The sequence below is a fragment of the Puma concolor genome, chromosome D3 (assembly GCF_028749965.1).
Source record: "Puma concolor isolate L17-30 chromosome D3, mPumCon1.1.hap2, whole genome shotgun sequence".
NCBI lineage: Eukaryota > Metazoa > Chordata > Mammalia > Carnivora > Felidae > Puma > Puma concolor.
In genome coordinates, this window is record NC_141678.1 from 40701371 (window position 1) to 40714016 (window position 12646).

The window sequence follows — 12646 nt, forward strand, 5'->3', positions numbered from 1 at the left end:
CATAAACCTTACTTGAAAAAAAATTTTTAACATTTAATTTTGACAGGGAGAGACAGAGCGTGAGTGGGGAAGGGGCAGAGAGACTAAGACACAGAATCTGAAGCAGGCTCTAGGCTCTGAGCTGTCAGCACAGAGCCGTCGCAGGGCTTGAATTCACGAGCCCTGAGATCATGACCTGAGCTGAAGTCCGATGCTTAACTGACTGAGCCACCCAGGCACCCCATAAACCCTACTTTATACACAAAAATACAGATTTACCTCCCGCCCCCATAAAGGTAAATTAGAACATTTTATGAAGTGGACTTGAACTTCTCTGAAAATGCCAAAGTCTACACAGTATTTTCTCCCCACAAGTACTTGGGCAAACCCATCCATCCATATGTAACAAACATGGAAATTAAGCAGCTAAGCCTCTTTTTCTGATTTTTGTACGTAAGCAAGACCTTTACCAATTACCAAAATAACATGATATACTTCTGAAACTGTTTGAAAAGAGGATCGATCAAGTGGCTCATCGCTTGTAAGGCTGCAAAGATCTCATTACCTGGGTTCGTGCACTGACTATTCCTGTAGTGTGAACTGCAGTTATACTTCTTGCCTTTTACCAAATTAATCCTTATATTTCACTGGGGCTTCTTAAACATTTCGGCCAATCCCAAAGCAAAGTGAGTTTGTTTTTGCATGTAAAAATTTGAATTTCAGTGAAGCAAATTTCAATTGCCCATGTTACAGGGTCCACTCCCTCCCAAAAATGTAATTTTGTTTCTTATGGAAATTGAACGTGAGTTTTTTTTTATATCTTTGAAAGCCACCCCTTGAAAATACAAATCGACTTTGGTTTAAATAAATGGCATTTAAAAATCATAGTGTCTGAATGTGTTCATTCTCAAATGCCAGTGATACTAAAGGGTCTGAAATTTACCTCAAGTTTGCTCAATAGGCTCTTTGACTTTTAGCCACTAAACCAAGATCAGATCAACTCCTTTTGCAAACAGTAACTGGTGACCCTGTCTGAAAACCCTCTCTGGGTCGTAACTCATTTACTGTAAATTCACAGACTAGGTCTCAAATTGCTCTGTAAGTCACTCATTATCTCCCCTAAAGCAGGGAGAGGAAATAGTGTGCTGTTCCTGGTCTATATGCTTCCCTGCGGGCTTACTGCGGGCCTAGGGAGGCATCGCCAATCACAGGAATGTGCGAAACCCCAGGACTGGTGATTCCTGATTCCTGAGTCTCTATTTAGCCTGCCAATGGATGATTTCAGTGCATTTCTATGTAAATGAGCACGAGCCTAAATTTATAGCAAATGGCTGAAATCAGGAAAGCGTTCTGATAAACACCAAAGGTCAAGCCCTGCCATGTAGCTGATGGAACTGTTTTGCTGTTCCTGGCACCAAACGTTTTCACTAGTGCTTTTGAAGATTGCTGTTCTTTCCTCTTCACGCTTCTAGTTTTCCTTCTGGGAGGAGGAAGATTACTTGCTAAGTAAATCATTGTCATGGGGAGCTTCCATAGAGATCACAACAAAGAGATTTTTCCATAGAAAAATTCACCTTTTCACTTTGGAAAGAGGGAAAGGGAAGCAAATTGTCATAGTTTTCTCTTCTGTTACAAAGGGGAAGATGCACTCTCCCTATTGACACTAAAGAAGGTGACAGACAACAATTACAGGTTTTGTAGTCTAAAGACTTGTGCGTTTGCTGCTTCTGAAGGTCAATGCTCCTGTGTAGCTAGCCTTCTGAGATTTACCCACATAACCATCAGTTGATGAATCCTTCCTTCTTCTTGGGAGGCATTTCAAGTCCAATGCTTGCAAGCATTTTCTATTACGAAAAATGAGGAGAAACATCTAGGAAGTTAGATAATACTATATGGATGGCCCCATAAAGTATATTGGAAGAAACATCTCTCCAGGTTAAGATATAAACATTTTACTAACTTTAAAAGAGGCTCCATTTGAAAGGATTTGGGGTCCTAAGCAATAACCTCTTGCTACCAATAATGTTTACTCCTGTAAGTTTAAAAAAAAAAAATTTTTTTTTAAGTAATCTCTACACCCAACACGGGACTGAAACTCACCACCCCAAGATCAACAGTCTCATCCCTCTCCATCTGAGCCAGCCAGGTGCCCTGTGAATTACATTTTTTTAAATAACAGCTTCATCCCATCATTTCCTTTCTAGAGTAAGTCCTAGTGTACTTTGCAACCTTGGCCAATACAATGTCTGTTTGTAATTCCCAAGTGTGAGAAGAAGCAGACCTTAAAGTCAGAACGTAAACAAAGATAAGCAGGAGAGAGGTTAAATAGTTTACTCTTAGAATCATTTCCAGTTTGGTTTAATTTAACACATTGATCAAGAGCCTCCCCTCTCCCCAGCACGTTCAGTGAAGGGATTTTTCTCTCCTCTACAGCATGGCGCCTGGCCAGAGTAATACCTGGGAGGTCTTAGTGAGCCTAGCACTTCCAAGGTTGAGCTTGTCAAACATGAAAGAGCAACTCAGGGGCTCCTGAATTGTTTCTTAAGTCAATCAAGCAAGGCAATGAGTCTGGAATGATTAAAGGAGGACGCTTTCAAAAGAGCTGGTGTTGGGGCGCCTGGGTGGCGCAGTCAGTTAAGCGTCCGACTTCAGCCAGGTCACGATCTCGCGGTCCGTGAGTTCGAGCCCCGCGTCAGGCTCTGGGCTGATGGCTCAGAGCCTGGAGCCTGTTTCCGATTCTGTGTCTCCCTCTCTCTCTGCCCCTCCCCCGTTCATGCTCTGTCTCTCTCTGTCCCAAAAATAAATAAACGTTTGGAAAAAAAAAAATTAAAAAAAAAAAAAAAAAAAGAGCTGGTGTCTTTGCATCTAGTCTTGAGTTGATACACCAAGGATCCCTTGGCTAGCAGACTGTTCAAAATGAAATCTTACAGAGAATGGAAAAAAACTGATCAATAGTTTGGAAAATTAGAACAGGGGAGAGATTCTGGCACCGGAAAATGGGAGTTTGTCAACTGAGCGTGAGTGAGTGTTAAAGAGCTTTGTAAATAGAGGTGAAGTGAGGAATAGTTATTCAGATAATTGTGAGTAATTCCAGAGACAAGGAAAGAAAACAAAGCACCCTACCAGTGTGAGCCCGAGATGTTTCAGTGTTAGAATATTAAGGATCTGTCAGTGGCTGAATTCATCATGTAATTGTTCTCAAGGGCAGTTCATTTTAAGATGGGTTAAAAGAAGTCCAAAGACTAACCATTCTTCCAGCAAAGGCAACACATTAGAACTGGGCTAACTATTCAACTGAGAGAACTTGGGTTAAGTATGAAGGAAATGCTTCCCTGAAGAAGTATGAGGTCTTAACTACCCTAAGAAATGGGGTGTATCTTCCTGAGAGAAGTCATTCTGCCAATGGTATTACCTTAGTGATCCTCATGAAACAGGACAAGTGCCCCCATGGTTCTAAGTACTTAGATTTATTAGATAATAAATGCAGAGAAGAGAGGTCTCTCACCCTCACCACACCCCATAATCCCTGTTGGCTTCAGCCGAAAGTAGTAATTTCTGAGCAGGGTTTCCGTCAGTGACTCCAGATTCACAAACAGAGAGGATCCACTTGGGGTCCCCACACACTCCAGGGGAAAGACCCATGTGCCATTTTGATTATAATATTCTGACTTGGGGTTGGGTAGGAAAGCACTGTCATATGCTTACAAATATTTCCAGCATTTCTCTTAAAAACTGGACTGACTCATTAGCTTCAACATTGTGCCAAGAGTGTCCAGTTTGTCCAGCAGGCATAGGGCCATCCTGCAAATGGGAAAGAGCTCAGGTTATGGCCAGATCACCTGTGTTTGAATCCCTAACTCTACTATTTACTAGCTGAGTCTTTTGGGGCAAGTTACGTAATCTCTCTGTACCTCAGTTTTCCCATCTGTACAATCAGGATAAAACCAGTACCTACCTCATAAGATTGTTCTAAGGATTAAATAAATCAACACATGGAAAGCTCTTAATACAGTGCTTGGCAAATGGTAAGCACTCAGTAAATGTTCACTCTCATTATCATCAACATCACCATTATTATTTTTTTAATGTCTATTTATTTTTTAGAGAGAGAGCAAGCAGGGGAGGGGGAGACAGAGGATCCCAAGTGGGCTCTGCCCTGAGAGCTCAGAGCCCGATGTGGGGCTCAAACTCACGGTCCATGAGATCATGACCTGAACCCAAGTCAGACACTTAACTGACTGAGCCACCCAGGCGCCCCATCATCACCATTATTATGACACACTTACATTTACTAGGGAAGTGCCTTGTGTCCTGGTTGTACTGTTTTCTATGCAATTCAGAACTTAATCTTAACAGTAACCTTGTGAGAGATAGTCACGACAAGTAAGTTAGATCAGGGAGCATCCTGAGGTCCCTGGTGAGTAACAGAGCTCATGTCTCAATCCAATCTAAGTCTAAATTCTTCATGCAAGCAAAGACATTTATCTTTCAGTGTTTCACTGGTGGAAAAGGTACACATACAACAATTTCAACAAAGAGCGAAGGGGTATACATCGAAAATAAGCCTACTTTTTGTTCCAGTTCTTTCCTGCCACATTCAACATCCTTGAGCCGTTTTTTTTTGTGTACCCCTTTAAAATCTATCTACACATACTCAAGCATATAGATTTTTTATTTTCCCACAAACATGAAGCATAAGGTACACATTCCTTTATTGTTCACTTTTTTCCACCTAGTGATGTGTTGCCTCATTTCACTTAACCGTCTGAGCCACCCAGGCACCCCTTGCTTCGTTTCAGAACATTATGATCCACCTATTCTCTTTAATGGCTCCGTAGCATTCTATTTCATGGGCGAACCACATTACACTATGCAGTCCCCCCAGTTGATGGACATTTAGGCCATTTCCACAGCTGGTTATGACAAACAAAATCTGCAGTGAAAATCGTCTCACGGTGCATCTTCCATACATGTGGAGGTGTATCTACAGGTCATATTCCTAGAAAACTGGACACGCATTTTTTTTTTTTTAACGTTTATTTATTTTTGAGACAGAGAGAGACAGAGCATGAATGGGGGAGGGTCAGAGAGAGAGGGAGACAGAATCTGAAACAGGCTTCAGGCTCTGAGCTGTCAGCACAGAGCCCAATGCAGGGCCTGAACTCACGAACCGCAAGATCATGACCTGAGCCAAAGTTGGACCCTTAACCGACTGAGTCACCCAGGCGCCCCCACGCATTTTGTTTTTAAATATTGCTAATTGACTTTCCAAAAAGGCTACCTTGATTTTCAGTTCACCAAACACGTGTGAGTTGTAGCACCTACCTTTGCAAACAAGGAAACAAATCATTCAAGACGTAAATTCAGAGAAATGCTTAAAATAACAACAACAACAAACCCAGGAATTTCCAATGGGCTTTCAACAAGGAAGGGAAAAAAGTCTGGAAATGTGGAGGTGGTTCCAATGTAATCTTTCATATAACTCCCAGAACATATAACTGCCAGAACTGAGGGAAAAAGTAATCACGGTGTCAGCCCTGGGGTGTGAACTCATCTGGGAACTGGCTCTATTTGCATACACCTTAGACTGCCTAAGAACCTAACAGCCTCTGGCAGCAGGATCTAAGCTCACTAGGGGTCTATGTCTGCATTGGAGCAGAGAACTTGGATGATTAGTAGGTTTATACCACGAGATATCATCTACTACCCATGAAGTTTCTTTCCTCTTTAGTTTTTTTTAAAGTGAAACTCCTCTTCTTTAAAAAGGCTTTAAGATGATTTACAGAGACAAAACTTAAAACTCCAAACAATGAAAGGAAGACAGGAAAAGTTGGCGGATGACTTCACCAAGCTCTCATGTCCCCAGGGTCCTGGGTGGCCTCAAACGAATACTACATTTCTTTCCGGGCTTCCTGCTAGCCACGGCAAAGTGCTCAGCATTTTAAAGTTCGTCTTCATTCAGTCTGGGGACTCCACAACTTTAAAAGTTTCTTCTGTCCTCAAAGAACTACCAAAATGATTTTGCATCTGTTGCAACACAGTGTGTCAATACAACTGCCTTGCTAATCACAGCACCGACAAATAGCCACATAGAAGGAAGTACAACCACTGCGTCTTTAAAATCAGCCCTCTGTGACTTAACTGGTTTGAGTGACTTCTGGTTCTTGGCAAACAAGTCGTCCCATAAGACAGAGTCAGTTCTGACATCCTTGTTGAGACCGACATCCTTTGGAGTTCAGTCCAAGAATATGTCCTTCCCTCTAGGAAGTAAGCAATATTTCAGTGGGTGCTTTTTTTTTTTTTTTCTTTTCTTTTCAAGCAGACCTCCTGACAAATAAGAAGTCCTCCTTTTCCTGTTCAGACGGGCCCATATCAGAGCGTGTGACTTTCAAGACCTATTTGTCCATGAGCAGGAACTCTTCATTTCCCAAAAGCATCCCTTTGTCTCGATAAAGGTTGCAACCCTTTCTTCCCAGCAGGCTTGGCCGCTCTTGCTGGGCGGAAGTCGCTGCTGTCCCTCGGGGCTGTCACCACCTAACACCGGTGTTCACGCTGTGACCCGGAGGGCACTTTCAGCTGCATTTAGGCAAACAGCTCTGTGCCTTTTAACACACATTAGAACAGAGGACTCTTCATCAGTGTGGGAAAGCCACAGAGGACTTCACACAGCAGCTAGGGTTCTAAGGTCCGGTTAATATTTCAGGCCCAGTCCTGGGAAGATTATGCTTTGACACTGAATTTAAACAACCACTTCTTTATTAAGTGTAAAACACTGGGCTGAGCTGTCCCTCCACTCAGCCACATTCTATCATTTGGGGATGGAGGGAGAAGGGAAGAGAAGAAGACACATACTGCAGATGCAGAAGAAGAAAACCTAACAGTAACCTGAAGATAGACCAAAGCATTCTGCCTTTTACAAAATGCATCAAGTGATTGATTAACTGCAGGGAAGGAGGCAAAGATTTATGGAAGGTGGGGCTTGACTTGCAGGCTTTTAACAGCCCCCAGGACAATGGTTCTCAAACTTCAATGTGCCTAAGAATCACTTAGGGATCACTTAGCTACCCCAACCCTCAAAGCAGATCCTAACGCTGGAGGTCTGCTTTGAGAGCCAATTCTGCATTTCTAACAAAGTCACCCTGTGAGTCTAATGCCAGAGTTCATGGCCCCCCTTGGAGAAACTGTTGTCCAACTTCGGTCTTCAACCTGGGAAGCTTTAAGAAATCTTCACGGGAGATCACTTACATCAGAATGGGATGGGGGGGGAGGGGCGGGCAGGGAAGGACCAAAGCATGCATATCTGGGTAAAGCCAAGGTTGAGAACCCTTACTGCAGAGGCATTTTAAGCAAAAAGAACGGGTTGAGCAAAGGCATGGAGGAGGGTCAGAGCAGTGGATGTCTAAGGAATCAATCGCAGGTAATTAGGTATGGCTAGAATGACAGGTGTATAGTGGGGACTGGATTTTAACTCATTTGCCAGGGCAAGGACAAACAAGAACTAGTGTACTTTGCACAAGGGGAAAAAAAAATCTGTCCTTACCGGAAGCATTACCAGGAATTTTATGACCTGCTTACTAGTGGAACACAATGTCTCCATTTGTATCTATGGAGCGTTTGTCTGGAGCATAAGGATATCAGTCAAGTGCGAGGTTTTCCACTGAGGTTAAATATCTTTGCCAGCTTTTCAGCACTCATTCTGAGAATTAGAACACAGAAGGCAGGAAGTTCAACATCATACAGCATACTCCCGTGAATTGACTAGCTTGCATCAGTTTATTTTCAAAAACATACTTTACAATAAAATGTGAAGCAATTACTGCACACCTGAGACTTTTTTGCATAATCATGTAGCAGAATCAGTCTAAGAAAGAATCACCAAGGGGCTCCTGATGGCTTGGTTGGTAGAGCACACAACTCTTGATATTGGGGTTGTACATTTGAGCCCCATGTTGAGTGTAGAGATTATTGAAAAAAAGTTTTTTTAATCTAAAAGCAAAAAAAACCCCAAAAAACAAAATTGCCTAAATGGATAGTTTTCTCATCTACCATTGCCTTAGCCTATCTGTGCTTCTAGAACAAAATACCATAGAGTATCCATGTTACAGGTTGGGTCAAACAACAAACATTGCTTACGGTTCTGGAGGGTGAGAAGGTCCAGATCGAGGCCAGTAAGTTCAGTGTCTGGTGAAAGTTCAGTGTTTCTTTACAAGGCAGAAGATGTGAAGGAGCTCTCTGGGGTCTGTTGTACTTATTTATTTATTTTTGAAACGCTTTTTTTTCTCTTTTTAACAATTTATTTATTTTTGAAAGAGAGAGAAAGCATGAGTGGAGGAGGGGCAGAGAGAGGGGGTGAGAGGGAGAGAGGGAGAGAGAGAATCCCAAGCAGGCTCCACACTGTCAGTGCGGAGCCGGATGTGGGGCTCAAACTCAGGAACCATGAGATCATGACGTGAGCTGAAGTCAGACACTCAACCAACTGAGCCACCCAGGTGCCCTGGGATCTGTTTCTTAAGGGGACTAATCCCATTCATGAGGGCTCCACCCTTAGAACCTGATCACCTCCCAAATGGCCCACTTCTAAATACCATGGCTTTGGGGATTAGGTTTCAATGTATGAATTTGGCAGGAGCTGGTGGATGACACAAACACTGAGTCTCTAGCAACCAGCTTCCCGCTGTTGCATATCCCCAGAATCTAGAGAATATTGGCCATGTATACTCAATTATTTACATAGTAATCATTGCTCTTCTCCTATAGAGGCTTAAAGTCTGAGAAGTCAAATCCTACACAACAAAAAAAAGTGACAATTTGTGTCATAAAAATATCCTCAAGCTCTGGTTTATGAATAAACTCCCTATTTCAATCAACCTTCGCAACAATGAATTTCCTGGACAGTCAGATTTGACATTTCTCTCTGGATATCTCATAGAAGAATGAAATTTGAACTATGGTTGCCCCTTGAACCACACAGGTTTGAACTGCACGGGTCCACTTGTACATAGAGTTATTTTGATAAATACAGTACTATACATGTATTTTCCTTATGATTTTCTTAATAATATTTTCTTTTCTCTAGTTAACTTTATCGTAGAGACACTGTATACGATACATAGGACATGTAAAATATGAGTTAATGGATTATGTTATCACTAAGGCTTCAGGTCAACTGTAGACTATTTGTAGCTAAGTTTTGAGGAGTCAAAAGTTCTATGTGGATTTTCAACTGTATGGAGGGTTGACACCCCAACCCTCACGTTGTTCAAAAGCCAACTGTATAAGGAAGGAAACCACAGATCCTGAACTTTCCAGGACAATTTAGATGTTATAGATTTTGTCTATAGGTGTTGACATTGATGTATATACAGATCAGGGGGAGAAAAAGTCCTTCGTCAGACCAAGTGCCTTAATATGGTTCAGAAAAATACTGTTCTTGCCTTCATCCTCCTTATTCCTCCCTCACCCAGAAATCTGTACAGATGTTTCTATGGATTATAATTTTCAAATCTAATGGGCCTCCAGAGTCATCCTATCTGTCCCTCCTTGCTTTTAAAAGAGCTCTAGGAGGCCTGTTGGTGATTTAGGAATGTACATGTGGAATTGTGCATATATAAATACCAGTGATTATATCGGCTTTTCATGGCCCCAGAAATTATTTTGAGCTATCCACCTCGTCCCCACCCCAATCCCCTACCTGTGAAAGTCCAAAGTAACAGCCCTAGATATCTATTAATTCTAAAGAAAGGGTTGAAAGCCTGTGGCCTTTTTAGCCTTTGGGTTCCTGCTTACAGATACAATGCTTACATTTAGAACCATATTGAATCAGCCTCAAAGTCAGTCCCTTTTTCCTTTTCCATACCCATACACACACCCACAATACAAAAGGCTTTATGAATTCAGGATGTGGACCGTGAGGAGGCAAAAGTGAGTGTCAAAAGCACCAAAAAGTGGAGGGCATAAAATGGTTCTTGAAGTATAGCAGGATTCTCAAAGCATCCTTCAGTCATCTTACTTCCATGGAAGCCTGTGGACCAGCTTCCTGGCACCCCCTATACCCCTTCTCACTATCTATCCTACAACAGACAATCAACAAGATGCATAAATAAAATATGTCTTCTTTCTTTGTCCCAAGTAGAATGTAAACCCCAGGACAATAGGGACTTTTTTTGTCTGTTTTATTCCTTTCTATATTTCCAAGCAGTCAAACAATGCCTGTCATATAGAAGGCACTCAATAAATATTAGTGGAATGGGTGGCATTTGAAGCTATTTCTTGCCTATTCTGTAATAATCTGTAATACATTTTTCTGTAATAGTTATTACACATTATTCTCATCGTTTCTGTAAAAAGTTGTTGCTGTTGTCAGTTGCTATTGCATTGTGTTTTCCTGCTAGTTTAGATAAAGAGGAATGAAATCCCAAGGGCATGGACCCGGGATGGGGAGAGGGCACTAATTATAAGAGGCAGGTGGCATTTTGGCAAAATTAGTAACTCAGAGAAAACGTGACAATGAGTATGTAAGCCCCTGGCTCCTCTTTCCTGAAATCCTGAGAAATATTGGTTAGAGCAAGTATGAATAACCCCATCAGATGAGATGGGGTTATAGTACTTTTTAATTTATTTGTTTTATTTTTATTTTAAGTAGGCTCCACGCACAGCGTGGGGCTTGAACTCATGACCCTGAGATCAAGAGTCGCATGTCCTACTGACTGAGCCAGCCAGGCAGGGGCTATAGTACTTTTAAAAAGCTTTTTTGAAAAAAGAGTGACTAAACACAGGAGGCAGGACAACTTGCAATTTGAGGTTGTGCAAAAAGGGGGACACACTCCAATACCCAGAGTACTGAGAATTCACAGGATAATAGAAACATCACAAGCCTGAAAGCAAACTTTCCCACGAATCTGAAATGTTACTATGTGCTCTAAGGAGAAATTTGCATAAAATTGAATTTGTGTGAAAGTTTTATAATCCAGGAAAAGCCTATCTATTAAATTATATTTGTCAACACCTTAGAAGTTATAGAGCATTTCCCCCACACACTGATCTTATTTTTTAAGATTTTATTTTTATGTAACATGAAGCTCAAACTCACAAGATCAGAGTGAGCCAGGCATTTATAAGGTACGTCACAAGCATCGGTTTCACCGTTCATCAGTCCGGCCCTAGTTCAGGAGCCGGGGGATTTGCCTCTCCACCACCACTGAACCTGCCTTGTTTGGGAGTGCACAAGTTGGGATGTCCACGCAGGGCCCAGTTTGTTTGGAGTTGTATTTTTATCTTATTTTATTTTTAATTTTTTTTTTAAAAAGTTCGCTCATTTTTTTGAGAGAGACAGAGCATGAGTGGGGGAGGGGAAGAAAGAGAAGGAGACGCAGAATCTGAAGCACCCTCCAGGCTGTGAGCTGTCAGCACAGAGCCCGATGCGGGGCTCGAACCCACAAACTGTGAGATCACGACCTGAGCTGAAGTCGGCCGCTTAACTGACCAAGCCACACAGGCGCCCCCGTTTGGAGTGTTGTATGCAGGGTGAGCCATGGGCAGTGTGTACTGGCACCTGAAGGGAATGGCCTCAGTAGCACCGGAGGGTGATTTTCTCCACAACAAAGCCCAAGATCAGGTGTAAACGGTAACTTGCCTGGCCTTGGCTTGGAGATTTCCAACTGCCTGACCCTTTCTCTTCTACCTCCTTGTTAACACCTCTCACCGCCAGCTCCCCCCACCCCCCCATCCCCCAGGCCACCATGTCTTCCCCTCCCCATGGCAGCTATGATGGCACCTCACCTCACTGCCTCATCTTACCCGCCAGACTCTTCTGCTTTCAGCTACTGTTAGGGCATAAACGCAAGCCTCCCTGTTCCTCTCTCTCTCTTTTGATTCTCAAAAGTGTACCTTGACGGTAAAACCAATGAACAAAACGTACGTGTGTTTCTTTGTACTTCTGCCATCACACGCCTCATGGTCCTCAAGCCCTGTGGATGCTTCAGGCTAAACCCAGAAGAAGCCACACAAAAAAGTGTGAAGGAGAAAAACACATAGAGTCTTCTTCTTCTTTTTTTTTTTTTTACACAGATAAATGTTGTTGTCTCCATTTACATACGAAGGCACTCTGAGGAGCTTCCAAAGTGGCTGTACCATATGGCATTTGCCACCAACAATGAATAAGAGTTCCATTGCTCCACATCCTTGCAGCACTCGGTGATATCACTGTTCCAGATTTTTGCCATTTTAATAGGTGTGTAGTGTTATTTCATATTTGTTTTAATTGCATCATTTGTTTGAAGTCCAGCTTGGATACTTCTAGGTGGTGTCATGGACTGAATTGTGTCTCCCCAAAAATGTGTATGTTGAACTCCTTACCTCCAGTGTGATGGTATTTGAACATGGGGCCTTTGGGAGGTAACTGGGATTAGAAGAGGTCATGATTGGATGAGTGCCCTTATAAGAAGAGACACCAGAGGCCATGTTTGTTCTCTCTCCCATGGGAAGACACAGTAATAAGGTGGCCATCCACAAGCTGGGAAGAGAGGTCTCACCAGAACCTGACTACAGTAGCATCCTGATTTTGGACCCCTCAGCCTCCAGAACTGTAAGAGCTAAATTTCTTTTATTTAAGACACTGTCTATGCTATTTTGTTATAGCAGCCTGAGCTAAAACCAATGTATTGTAAAT